Here is a 12,151-nt window from a genome sequence, read left to right on the forward strand (position 1 = left end):
CTGAAAGCATGAAATCGTTCTCCCTGATAGAGTCGAGCACGAAACGTGCTGTCTCCATCGTGAACCGAGACTGGCGAACAAATTGGTTCTGGGGAGAAAGATCTATCACCGGGCGCTAGCCCCCCCTCCCACCACCCCCCCGAAGACTTCTCCACCAGGAAAAGGCGGCTGTAGAAGCCCGGTGACTGATCCCTGACGATCTCCACAGCTCCCTTGCTCAGTGTGGCTTGGACTTCCTGTCGAAGGGCTACGACCTTTGAAGTTCCAGGAACGTAGGTCTGAAGATGGACCAGGTTGGAGGTGAGGGGTGGCTGAGACTCGAAGGGTAGTAGATATCCCTCCCGAAGGACGTCTACTATCCAGGTCTCCGCACCGTAGCGCTGCCATGTTGCCCAATGGCTCGCCAGGAACCCCCCTCCCCCCCACTTCCAGCAGCAGGTGAGGGAGAACGTCGTCCCTAGCGTTTCCCGCCTCTCTTCGACTTCTTCCTCGCTCCTCCTCGTGGAAAGGAGGGCTGGGAGGGGGGCTGATGGCGACCTCCCCTGGCAGAAGTCGAAGGCAGAGTCTTTCCTCGGGGCTTCGATGATGCAACTGTCTTAGCAGCCGAGGAAGCACTAACCAAGCTCTTGGGTTTGGCCGCAGTCGATCGAGGCTGCCCAGAAGCCTTCGATACTGCCTGGTGTACCAGACGGTCACTGTCATCAGTGCGCCGTCTTTCCACCGCAGCATCCACCATCTCTCCTGGGAAGAGAGAGGAGGAACACCGCACTGGTCCGTTGCAAAGGCCCAATGCCGCCTCACGCCCTGCCGCCCTGGACACTCGGGTGAGGACTGCGTCCCTACGCGTAAGTACCATGTTGGCCCACAGGTTTACCGTCTGGTGGGCGAGGTAGGAGATGGCCCTACCCCCAGACTGGCATAGCCTCCCGAAAGCCGGGTCACCTTCAGGAGTGATATTCCCAGAGGTGGCTGCGACCTTGGACACTGTGAGGGACCACAGGTCCAGCCAGGAGACTGCCTGGAAAGCCGCCATGGCGGTGGATTCCAGAGCAAGTGCCTCTTGCTGAGAGAACCACAGGTTCTCCGACAGGAGCTGCTGCAGAGACACCCCCGGAGTTAGCCTAGCTAGCTCTGAGTTAACCTGTTTGGGCGGCATCGGATCCTCGGTTGGCACGTAGAACTTCTTCTGTCACAGTAGAGGTGGGAGAAGTAGCTTAGACGACCTACTGGACCGTAGCGAACCCTCTTGTCCAGAGACGAGCGAGTCCACCTGGCCCAGCACAAAGTCGGCCAGCTCTGATCGCGGCAGACCCACCGTCGCTCTGGCTTCCTTCTTAGGCCCCCAGAACGACTCGAGCCGGGACGTGGGTTCAGAAGGTGGGAGCGGCGATCCTTCCCCAAGGCCCCTCGAGTAGGTTCCTTCACGTGGTGAGGGGGTAAGGGATTCTGCCTTCAAGTTTGCGAAGGCCGGATCCTGACGGAACGCCTACAAAACTTTTGGCATTAACTTGCGTGGATATTTCCACTTTCGAAAAATTTTTCTGCTTGGGTGAGTCTGGGAGGGGTTCGTGGTTTGGAGGGGGTTTGCATTCGAAGCTAATTGTGGGAGTTGTGGTGGTGAGTCGCCACCCAATACGGTTTGGACCCAAGAGATGGTGATGGGATTTTCCCATTGCTATCTTATGGGCGGAACCATCTCCAGGGATCAGCCCATCGGAATCCAGGGGGGGCTGGTTTTTGGGATGGGACTCCTGGCTTTTGTCCGGAAGCCCACAAATATGTTTGGAGTGGGGAGTCTGTCCCCATTAGTGGGGGTAGAACTCCCAGCAGGCAGATTGGCTTATACCTGGGCCACTGCAAGCATATTGGTGCTATCCCGAAAGGGTAGGGTATGGGGCAGACCGTGGGGAAGCAACTTCTACGTGTGCCATTGGTGGAGAATGTCGGACCCTGTCTAGTCCGCGATACCTTGTTGGTCTTCCCAAGCAGTTGTTGTGTGTGTCTGTATATTCCCCCCCCCCCTTTTTTTTTTCCTTCAAACTAACATGGATAATATGTCTAGTACATTGTCCCCTGGATCCCCCGACTCTTCGGCACCGTTGACAACCTTAGGCTTGGATAAGGACCTCCCTTTGCCATCCCCAACCTCCTCCAATGAAAACATCAAAGATTCTTTGATCGTTACTACAAGCCCTTATGTAGTTCAGAACAGAGGAAAGAATAGCAGATTTAATAATAGAAATAAGAATGCTAATCCTGATATTGGAATTTTACTTGGATCTCAAGAACCTGAGACTTATAATAAATACCTTTCTCTTGATCTCGACAAAAGCATAAAAGAACTTAATATATTTGATGTCCATAGAGATATTGTAAAATGCATTGGCAGAGAACCAAAGATAGCCTCTCAAGGTAAAGGAAGCTTCCTTGTGGAAGTTTCATCACTAGATGAAAGTAGAAAATTACTGTCTATTAGTGCTGTAGAAGGAAGCACAGCAAAATGCACTCCTCACAAAACAATAAATCAGTCTAAAGGAGTAGTGTATAGTACTGAACTCTTACATTATTCTGAGGACACTCTCCGAAAAGAATTTGCTGATCAAAAGGTGGTTGATGTGAGACGAATCAAGAAAAAAGTATTGGGAATATTACATCCAACACTTACTCTGATACTCACCTTTGATTGTTTGAGACTCCCTAAATTTCTGAAAGCTGCATGGCTTCACCTGCCAGTTAGACAGTATATTCCCGCTCCCAGAAGATGTTTCCATTGCCAAATGTTTGGCCATTTGATAACAACATGTAGGAAAAAAGAAAGGAATGAACTAGCCATATGCTTTAACTGTGGCGGAAAAGAGCATGGGAATTGTGAACTTACTCCATGCTGCCCTAATTGTGGGGGAGACCATAATGCAGCACATAAATCATGTATCAAGTATCTCATTGAAAAAGAAACACTTTGTATCAAGACTCAAGAGCACATTACCTTTAAAGAAGCAAGACAAAAGACTTTGCAGAAATTCAACACCCAGAAGTCATTTGTAGATGCAGTAAAAGGAAATGAGGAAAGACAAAAGAAATTGAATCTCAAAAAGTGTAATGAAGATAAAGAAGAAAAAATGGATGCTGGGAAAATTGTCAACAAGAGGACTTTAAGTGAAGTCTGTAACAATGCCTGAATCAAAAGTCAAGCACCTTGAGAAAGGAGATACATCCGTAGAAAAAGTTGATTCATAACAAAAAATGAGTAAACCTTCACCATCCTGTGGTTCAGCTGACCCTCATAGAACATCGGAATTAATGGAAAATAATGAGTCGTATCCCACTATCTTATCATACAAAACAGCAGCAACAAATGTAGAACCTAAGGCAAACAAAATGTTAAACTCAGTTCAGCTTGGTTTAGACAATAAAATTAGACTAGCTGAAAATGATACCCCAGATACTGCAAGGGTCGAAGATAATACTAAAGATACTGCTGTTTCAAATACCATCATAAGTGATCACTTGGTACATTCAAATGACCCTCTAAGTGCTCCTTAGACATCTGGAACTGTACCAAAAGTCCGTCACAAAACTCAGATGTCATCTTCGAAGAAAAAACATAACGAAACGATCTTGGACAGGGGATCATCCTCTAGAAAATAGGTACTTTCTCTGCTATACTACAATGGAACTGCCAGGGACTTCGCGCCAAATATGAAGAGCTACTATGTTTGATTAATACTTATTAATCCAGTATGCTAGCCCTACAAGAGACTATGCTTAAGCACAACAAAATGCTTACTCCTAAAGAGTTTTTTGCATTCCACTCCCAATTCCCTATACAGGGAAATTCGGGTGGAAGTGCTCTTCTTGTAAGACGAGATATTGCTCACTCAAAAATAAAGTTGCAAACTCAATTACAAGCTGTAGCTGTCAAAATTCACTTAAAAAAGACTTACACAATTTGTTCATTGTATCTCCCTCCTAATAACCCAATACTTGAACGACAGTTAACACACTTGTATGAACAGCTACCCAGACAATTTCTGATATTGGGAGACTTTAATGGTCGACATGAACTTTGGGGTGACATTTTAACAAATCAAAGAGGAAACCTTATCTTATCATCAATAGAAAATTCTGATATGACCCTTCTGAATACTGAAAAACCCACCCATTTTCACATTCAGACTGGTGCATTTTCATGTATTGACTTATCTATCACCAGTTCTGATACATTCATTGACTTCAACTGGGAGGTATTGGAAGATCTATACAGTAGTGATCATTTTCCAATTGTCATCAGAACTGAGAAATATGAGCCAGTATACAGAATGCCTAGGTGGTGTACCAATAAAGCAAATTGGCCCCTTTTCGAGGAACTCAGTTATACTGAACTAGATGCAAAAGATATACCAACAATAGGAGAAGCAGTGTTCTATTTAACAATGATTTTTATGTTTGCAGCAGAAAAGGCAATCCCAAAAACCAGTGGAAAATTGCATCGGAAGCCTGTTCCATGGTGGAATGTTCAATGCAAAATAAGACATAAAGCCATGAGAGCAGCTTTTACTAGGTACAGAAGACATCACTGTGAATGCTACTTGATCTCCTTTAAAAAGGCTCGAGCCAAATTCAGATGGCAAACAAAGCATGCGAGACGAGAATCATGGGCACTTTTTATATCAACAATTACCTGGAAAACACCTATGACCAAGATCTGGACAGTTATTAAGAAAATAGCAGGAAAGTACAATCCTAGTCCCCTTCCAGTTTTAAAAGTCAACGGTGACTTTATAACAGACTCAAAGGCTGTAAGCAATGTTTTTGCAGAACATTTTGCAATGATATCAAGTAGGGATGAAAATTCTCCATTCTACAGGGAGAGAGTGTTTTCTACAGGGAGAGAGTGTTAGCAGAGTCTGAAACACTTGATTTTACCTCTTTTAAATCTGAATCATATAATATGCCTTTTACCATGGAGGAATTTTTATTTGCTCTTAGTAACAGTAAAAACACTGCACCTGAACCTGATGAAATTTTATATGAAATGATCAAGAATACTTCAAAGGAAACTAAATTTTTTATTTTAAGTATTATTAATAGAATTTTTAAGGAGAGTGGTTACCCTAGTGTTTGGGAAATAGCAACAGTTTTACCCTTTGTCAAGCCAGGGAAAGATTCATCTGTCCCTACAAGCTATAGACCAATAGCTTTAACTTCTTGTTTTTGTAAACTTATGGAAAAAATGGTAAATTTTAGGTTGGTATGGTTTTTAGAATCAAAGAAGATTATATCATCATCTCAGTGTGGCTTTCGCCGTATGCATTCTTGCACAGATGTATTGATACGTTTGGAGAATGCAATTTGTCAGGCATTTGCTTCCAAGCAGTATTATGTGGCGGTTTTCTTTGACCTAGAAAAGGCGTATGATACTACTTGGAGGCATGGAATCATGAGTCTTGCATGAAATTGGTCTGCATGGAGAACTACCACTTTTAATTAGTCTTTTTAAAATCCGTTATTTTAAAGTCAGAGTAGGTAGTACTCTGTCTAATTTGAAAGAACAAGAGGAAGGAGTACCACAGGGAAGTGTGTTAAGTGTCACTCTGTTTGCCTTAGCCATAAATGGGATAGCCTCAAAAATTCCAAAAGATGTAATGTCAACAATGTTCGTTGATGATTTATCTATTTCGTGTGCTGCATCTAAAATGTCTGTTGCAGAGTAAAAACTCCAGTTGGTAATAAATAAAGTTAACAGTTGGGCAGCTGAGCATGGTTTTAAATTTTCCTCTGCCAAAACAGTTGTTATGCCTTTTTGCCGTATCAGAGGGGTTCATCCAGACCCAGATCTGTTTTTAAATGGACAGAGACTCGCATGTGTACAGGCGAAACAAAGTTTTTAGGCCTCATCTTTGACAGCAGGTTGACAGGGGAAGCTCATCTCAGGAGCTTTTTTTTTTTTTTTCCTCAAAGTCAAATGCATGAAGGCCTTAGATGTTTTAAAAGTCTTAGGTCATACAAATTGGGGGGCTGATAGAAAGCACTTGTTACATGTTTATAAAGCAATAGTTGCTTCAAAATTGGCATATGGGTCAGAAATCTACTCATCAGCTACGACAAGGAGATTAGATACTTTGAATGCAGTTCATCATGGGGGAATTAGAATTGCAACAGGAGCCTTTAGATCCTCTCCAATATCTAGTTTATTAGTGGGATGCAGGTGAACTGCCCTTAGATTTGATAAGAAAGTTTACCCTGTTGAAATATTGGTACCGCATACAGAGAACTCCTGAGTCCTTAGCTTGCAATACTGTTTTTAAAGGCAATTTTTGTATTTATGAAAAATATGCTTCATATCCAAAGCCTTTTCGATACAGGGTGAAATGTGCATTAGAGCAGCTCAATGTAATAAAAGGAAAAGTAATTCCAGCAAAATTTTCAAGATTCCCTCCATGGAAGTTGCCCTCTGTGAAATATTGTAAATGGTTTTCTGGTTGCAAGGCAGACTGTTCAGGTGATATTCTTAAGCAGAAATTCCTTTGCCATGCTGAAAAAACATGATAACTCAAGGCAATTCTTTACGATGGCTCCAAATCCAGTGCAGGCGTTGGGTTTGGAGTGGTATACCCTGACAGTAGTGTTAGTGGTGCATTACCAAGTTGTGCTTCTATTTTTACTGCTGAACTTTTTAGCATTTTAACAGCCCTAAACAAAATTGTAACTTTAGAAGGAGATAATTTTATTTTACATTTTTAGTGATTCCAAGAGTGCCTTGGAAGCTTTGGCATCTTTTAATCCAGTACATCCTGTGGTACTGGAAATAACAGAGTGGTTGTTTTTATTAAAACAAAAACAGAAGGTAGTTAACCTCTACTGGGTTCCTTCACATGTTGGTATTGTTGGAAATGAACGAGCGTGATGATTTGGCTAATTAGGTACATCAAAAAATCCAAAAAAGTATAGCAATTCCCTGTTCAGACTACATTCCTTGAAAATTAAAAAAAGACTGTAGAATCAGTTTGGCAATTTCTATTGGACAATAGAGAGTAATAATAAAATGAGAGAACTCACTGATGTAATCAACCCCTGGCTTTATATGTTAGAAGACCGTCGGAAAGAGACTGCATTATGTAGGTTACGGATCGGCCACACACGGATTACTCATGGGTTTTTAATGAACAATGACCCTGAACCATTTTGTGAGGATTGTCTTGTTCCCCTCACAGTAAAACATTTAATAGTAGAATGCCCCAGCTTAATATCAGCAAGGAACCGTCATTTTAACGTAGTTGGAAGAATGGATCTTAAACTAGATGCCATTATAGGCAGAGATTTTAATGAGGATAAGCTTTTTAGTTACCTTCGAGAAGCAGGTCTTCTTGAAAAAATTTAGGTTAGTTTGGTCAAGATGTTTGAGTTTGTGTATGTGTTAGTATGTGTCAGTGTATATCATTTGCTTTTAAGTCTTTTTAGATCAGGAAATTTTTATGTACATAAAATTTACCTCTAATTGATATATCTATTACCATATATAATGTTTTAGTACTTTTAATATCTATTTATTTTGACAGAACTCAGTAGAATTTGGAAGTTTGCGGGGTGCCTATGTTGCTTGTATTTTTTGTTTACAATTAATTTGAAATAGGTGTGTAGGTGAGATAGGTATTTCGTGTGTTTTTGGGTTCTCTGTAGTTCTCTGACAGATTTTATATAAACATATTTATAGCATTTTAATTGACTTTTTCCTTTGCAATTCCTTTTAATGATACGGCGTCAATAACCTCGTCATTGCGACGCCAGTAAGAATTAATAAATCAATCAATCAAATCCTTCCCCAAGGTCGTTGTGCTGACGAATCAGCGCAATGACCTCTGCTAAATTCCTCTGGATCTCAGGAGTGACCGCGTCTTGAGGAGTAGGACCGTCAAGCCCCTCCAGCAAGAACACCTCTCGAGACCCTCCTCCTTCAGAAGGAGGAACAGCGACAGACCCCTCCCGGTCTCCTCCTGCCACTTGCACGTACGACCTGGTATGTCCTAGGACCGTGCCTGGCTTGTAGGGTGTCGTGGCGGGACCGTGAGGAGCGCGCTTCTCACGATCACTCCGTGTCGCCTCGCCCTTCCCGGTGTAGCCCGAGGAAGTTGAAGGAACTGAAGAGGAAGACCTGACGCTCCCCCCTCGCTCATTGGCAGAACCGGTGTGCTTGGGGGGCTGCAGGCGATCGCCAACCACGTGCTGCAGGCCTGGTCACGCGGCTCTCCTGGGGAGAGCGGCTAGACCGAGAACAGCAGCCCCGGTCCCGTGCGTCAGAGGAGCTGCTGCTGGTCCCCCTACCCGTCCGGTCCCGGTGGGAGCGGCGGTCAGGAGACCTGCAGAGACCACTGTCATGGCGGGACCGGTGCCTGTCCTCATGGCGCATCAAATCGCTGGAACCAGCGGGCTGGTTCCTGCGATTGAGGGGACCTCTTCCCAGCCTCAGCCCGTGATCAGTCAGGGACCATCACGTCAACCCTGGTAGCCTGCTGGTCGCTACGAGAGCGAGAGCTGGCCTGGCGAGAGTCACCTGAGCGGCTCTCGCCAGTCTTCCGCTCCGTGCCTAGGTCCTGGTGCCGAGCGAACTCGGACACCTGAGTCTTGGCTGCACGGTCGCCCGCAGGAGACCGTACACTCAGTACCTCTCGCGAACGAGAGGCCAAGCCGGAACCTGGTGTAGAGGCAGGACCTCTAGCACCAAGCGAGGAAGTATTGGTGTTAGCCGGTACCCCTCTGGTCCCCGTCTTCTTCTTCCTTGCGGAAGGAGAGACGGGCCCCACTCCCGAAGGAGCGGGATGACCAGCGGAAGAACCCCCCATCCAACCGGAGTGAGACGGGCCCTTAGAAGTTCCCGAGGGAGACATCCTAGGGGGGGAGGAGGCAGCCTTCTTCTTCCTCTGCTTGGAAGCCTTGGGAGTCGAAGGGGAAGAGGCCGTGGCAGGCGATGACGAAGAAGACAACGAAGACGACGATGACACCTTCCTCTTCTTCTTCGTCAGCTCCCTCAGGACAGACGTCAGGTCCTCCACCCAGGTTGGAGCTGGGGCTATTGCCGGAGCAACACAGCCCGTCTGCACCTGTCCGGAAGGACCAGCGACTGGGGCAGCAACACCACAGGCTGGAACGACGTTGGCAGGGACTGGCTCAGGCAAGGCAGGAACAGCAGGAGCGGCAGGTACGGCAGGAGACGGGGCAGCAGCCAGCGACATCCTGGGTACCGGCGGCAGGTCCAGGGGCAAACTCTTCAGGCACCGAAAGTCAGGGGCTGGCAGGGCGATGAACCCGGGAAGGGGAGGCATGCTCCTCCTCGGCACGGCAGCGATCGGGGCCTGTACAGCGGCCGTAGGAGTCACCGACATCACATGTTGTGTGTAGACCATGTGAGGAGGGGCGGCGTACCCTGGGGTCGAGACAGTGGTGGTGGTAGTGGTCACCACTCCATGGGTGACCGGAACAGCACCCGCCAGATGATGTAGCAGCCCCCGGATGCTTGGCATGCTCTGGAGCCCCAGCGAGAACCATACCTGGCCGAGGTCATCACCCGCAGCAGGAGCACCTGAGGAAGCAACAGTCGGGTTAGTAGGAGGGGTTACCCCTCGCAAGAGGGGAGGGCCGAGCCCCACCCCGAGCGAACGGAAGACCCCGAATACAGTTGTACGTCGGGGTATCTCGCCCCCTCCTCTACACTCAACAGATCGGGCGAAGAGAAGGACCGAGAAACCCCCCCTGAAGGGGAAGGAGCCATACGCGGGAGCAGCGCCAGGGGCAGGAAGGAAGACGACGTGTCTGTGACCAAGGGAGTCACTGAAGAGCTTTCCGACAACTCCTTGGCAGGCTTACGTCTCTTCCTCCTACCTTCGTACAGCACCCACTGGTCCTCCGACCAATTAATACAAACATTACAGGGCTCGGCCCGAGAGGATTCACGGCCCCGGCACCGAGCACAATACACATGGGGATCCACCTCGGGGGAGGAGCGAAAGACCCCACACTTATGGCCCTCCACACCAGGGCAAACACTGCAGCTGATGGTGGGGTGCGGGGACAGCTCCAATTCACGAGGATACATTATTAATGTAAAAGTAATAAAGAAAGTAACACATACTCACAGTAAACTTTCACACACAAACAAACCAAGTTGAGAAACACAAAAGCATACGACGAAGAAGCGGGCAGAGAGCGATGAAGAACACATCCTCCACCAACGCGGCAGAAAGCAAAAGAGATTCTTCACCTCCCAGTCGCGCGGCACGCACAGTCGGACAGGCAGTTAACTACCGAAATGACAATTTGTCCAAATTTGCATTTTTCCTAACTATACAAACCTGAGGTCCTTTTACAATAGGAAGGTTACTAGCGGCAGCTGGATAGGTCGTAAGCTTTCGAACAAGGGTTCGGTAGTTAAATGCTTGTCCGACAGTGCGCGCGCCACGCGACTGGGAGGTGAAGAATCACTTTTGCTTTAAGCCCAAGCAAAAACTGCAGAGTGAGGGGTGGCATGAGGTGGGACTATGTGTAAAAGGACCTCAGGTTTGTATAGTTAGGAAAAATGCAATTTTGGACAAATTGTCATTTGTTCCGACACGGGATACAAACCTTTCGGTCCTTTTACAATAGGAAGACTCACTTCTTGGTGGGAGGAATCTGAGTCTTTTGTGAACAGACTGGTGTTCGCCCAACCTTGGAATGCCTCCCCGGTCGTAAGAGCGAGGGAGGGATCCAAGCCTCTGTCCGATTGATCAGGGTGTGCACCGCAGGATCAATGGTCAGACCTCTAGACCAAGTACTAAGAGAGAGGCAAGCGTATCTCTTCGTACCAGCAAGCAAGAACAAGTTCCTGTTTGCAAGGAGGAGAAAAAGATGAGAAGAGGAGCCAGTCACACTCTCATTCACTCATCCATTCTTACAGTCACACCAGTACTCGATGCTGTTCAGCCTGCGAGGGTCTAGGTTAGCTACACAACGTGTTGAGCAGCCACCACTGGTCCCAAAGAAAAAGTATCCAAGGACCTGTGGGCAATATCCCGAAGGTAGAAGGAGGTGAAGGTAGTCTGGTTGGCCCAGACCCCTGCCTTCAGGACCTGCGCCACGAAGAAGTTCTTGCGGAATGCAAGGGAAGGACCAATGCTCCTGACTTCGTGGGCTCTCGGACGGAACGTACGGATGTCGTCACTACCATCAGCCTCGTACACTCTCCTGATCACCTCACGCAGCCAGAAAGAAAGTGTGTTCTTGGATACTTCCTTCTTGGTCACCCCAGTGCTAACGAAGAGGCATCGGCACTCAGGCCTGAGGTGTCGAGTTCTCTTCAGATAGAGCCGTAGCCCCCTCACAGGACAAAGCAGCATCTCATCCGCATCATTGTTGGAGAAGTCCATTAGGGAGGGGATTGTAAAGACTCGAATCTGTCGTCAGGAATCGACGGTTTCTGAGTCTTCGCAACGAAGTTCGGGACGAAATCGAGCATCACAGATCCCCATCCCCAGGAATGTTTCACATCGAAGGAAAGACCATGAAGTTCCCCTACTCTCTTTGCCGAGACTCTCCTCCTTCAGAAGGAGGAACAGCGACAGACCCCTCCCAGTCTCCTCCTGCCACTTGTGCATACGACCTGGTCAATCCGAGGACCGTGCCTGGCACGTAGGGCGTCGTGGCGGGATCGTGGGGGCATGCACGATCACTCCTTTTAGCCTCGCCCTTCCCCGTGTAACCCGAGGAAGTTGAAGGAACAGGAGAGGAAGACCTGACGCTCCCCCCTCGCTCACCGGCAGAAACAGTGTGCTTGGAGGGCTGCAGGTGATCGCTAACCCGCGGTGGCGATCGAGCTGCAGGCTTGGTCGTGCCGCTCCCCTGGGGCGAGTGGCTGGTCCCGTACATCAGAGGAGCAGCTGCTGGTCCCCCTATTCATCTGGTCCCGGTGGGAGCAGCGGTCAGGGGACCTGCAGAGACCACTGTCGCGGTGGGACCGGTGCCTGTTCTCACGGTGCGTCGAACCGCTGGAACCAGCCGAGGCTGGTTCCTGCGATTGAGGGGACCTCTTACCAGCCTCAGCCCGTGGCCGGTCTGGGACCGTCACGGCAACCCTGGTAACCAGCTGGTCACTACAAGAGCAATTGCTGGCCTGGAGGGA

The sequence above is a fragment of the Macrobrachium nipponense genome, chromosome 6 (assembly GCF_015104395.2).
Source record: "Macrobrachium nipponense isolate FS-2020 chromosome 6, ASM1510439v2, whole genome shotgun sequence".
Classification (NCBI taxonomy): Eukaryota; Metazoa; Arthropoda; class Malacostraca; order Decapoda; family Palaemonidae; genus Macrobrachium; species Macrobrachium nipponense.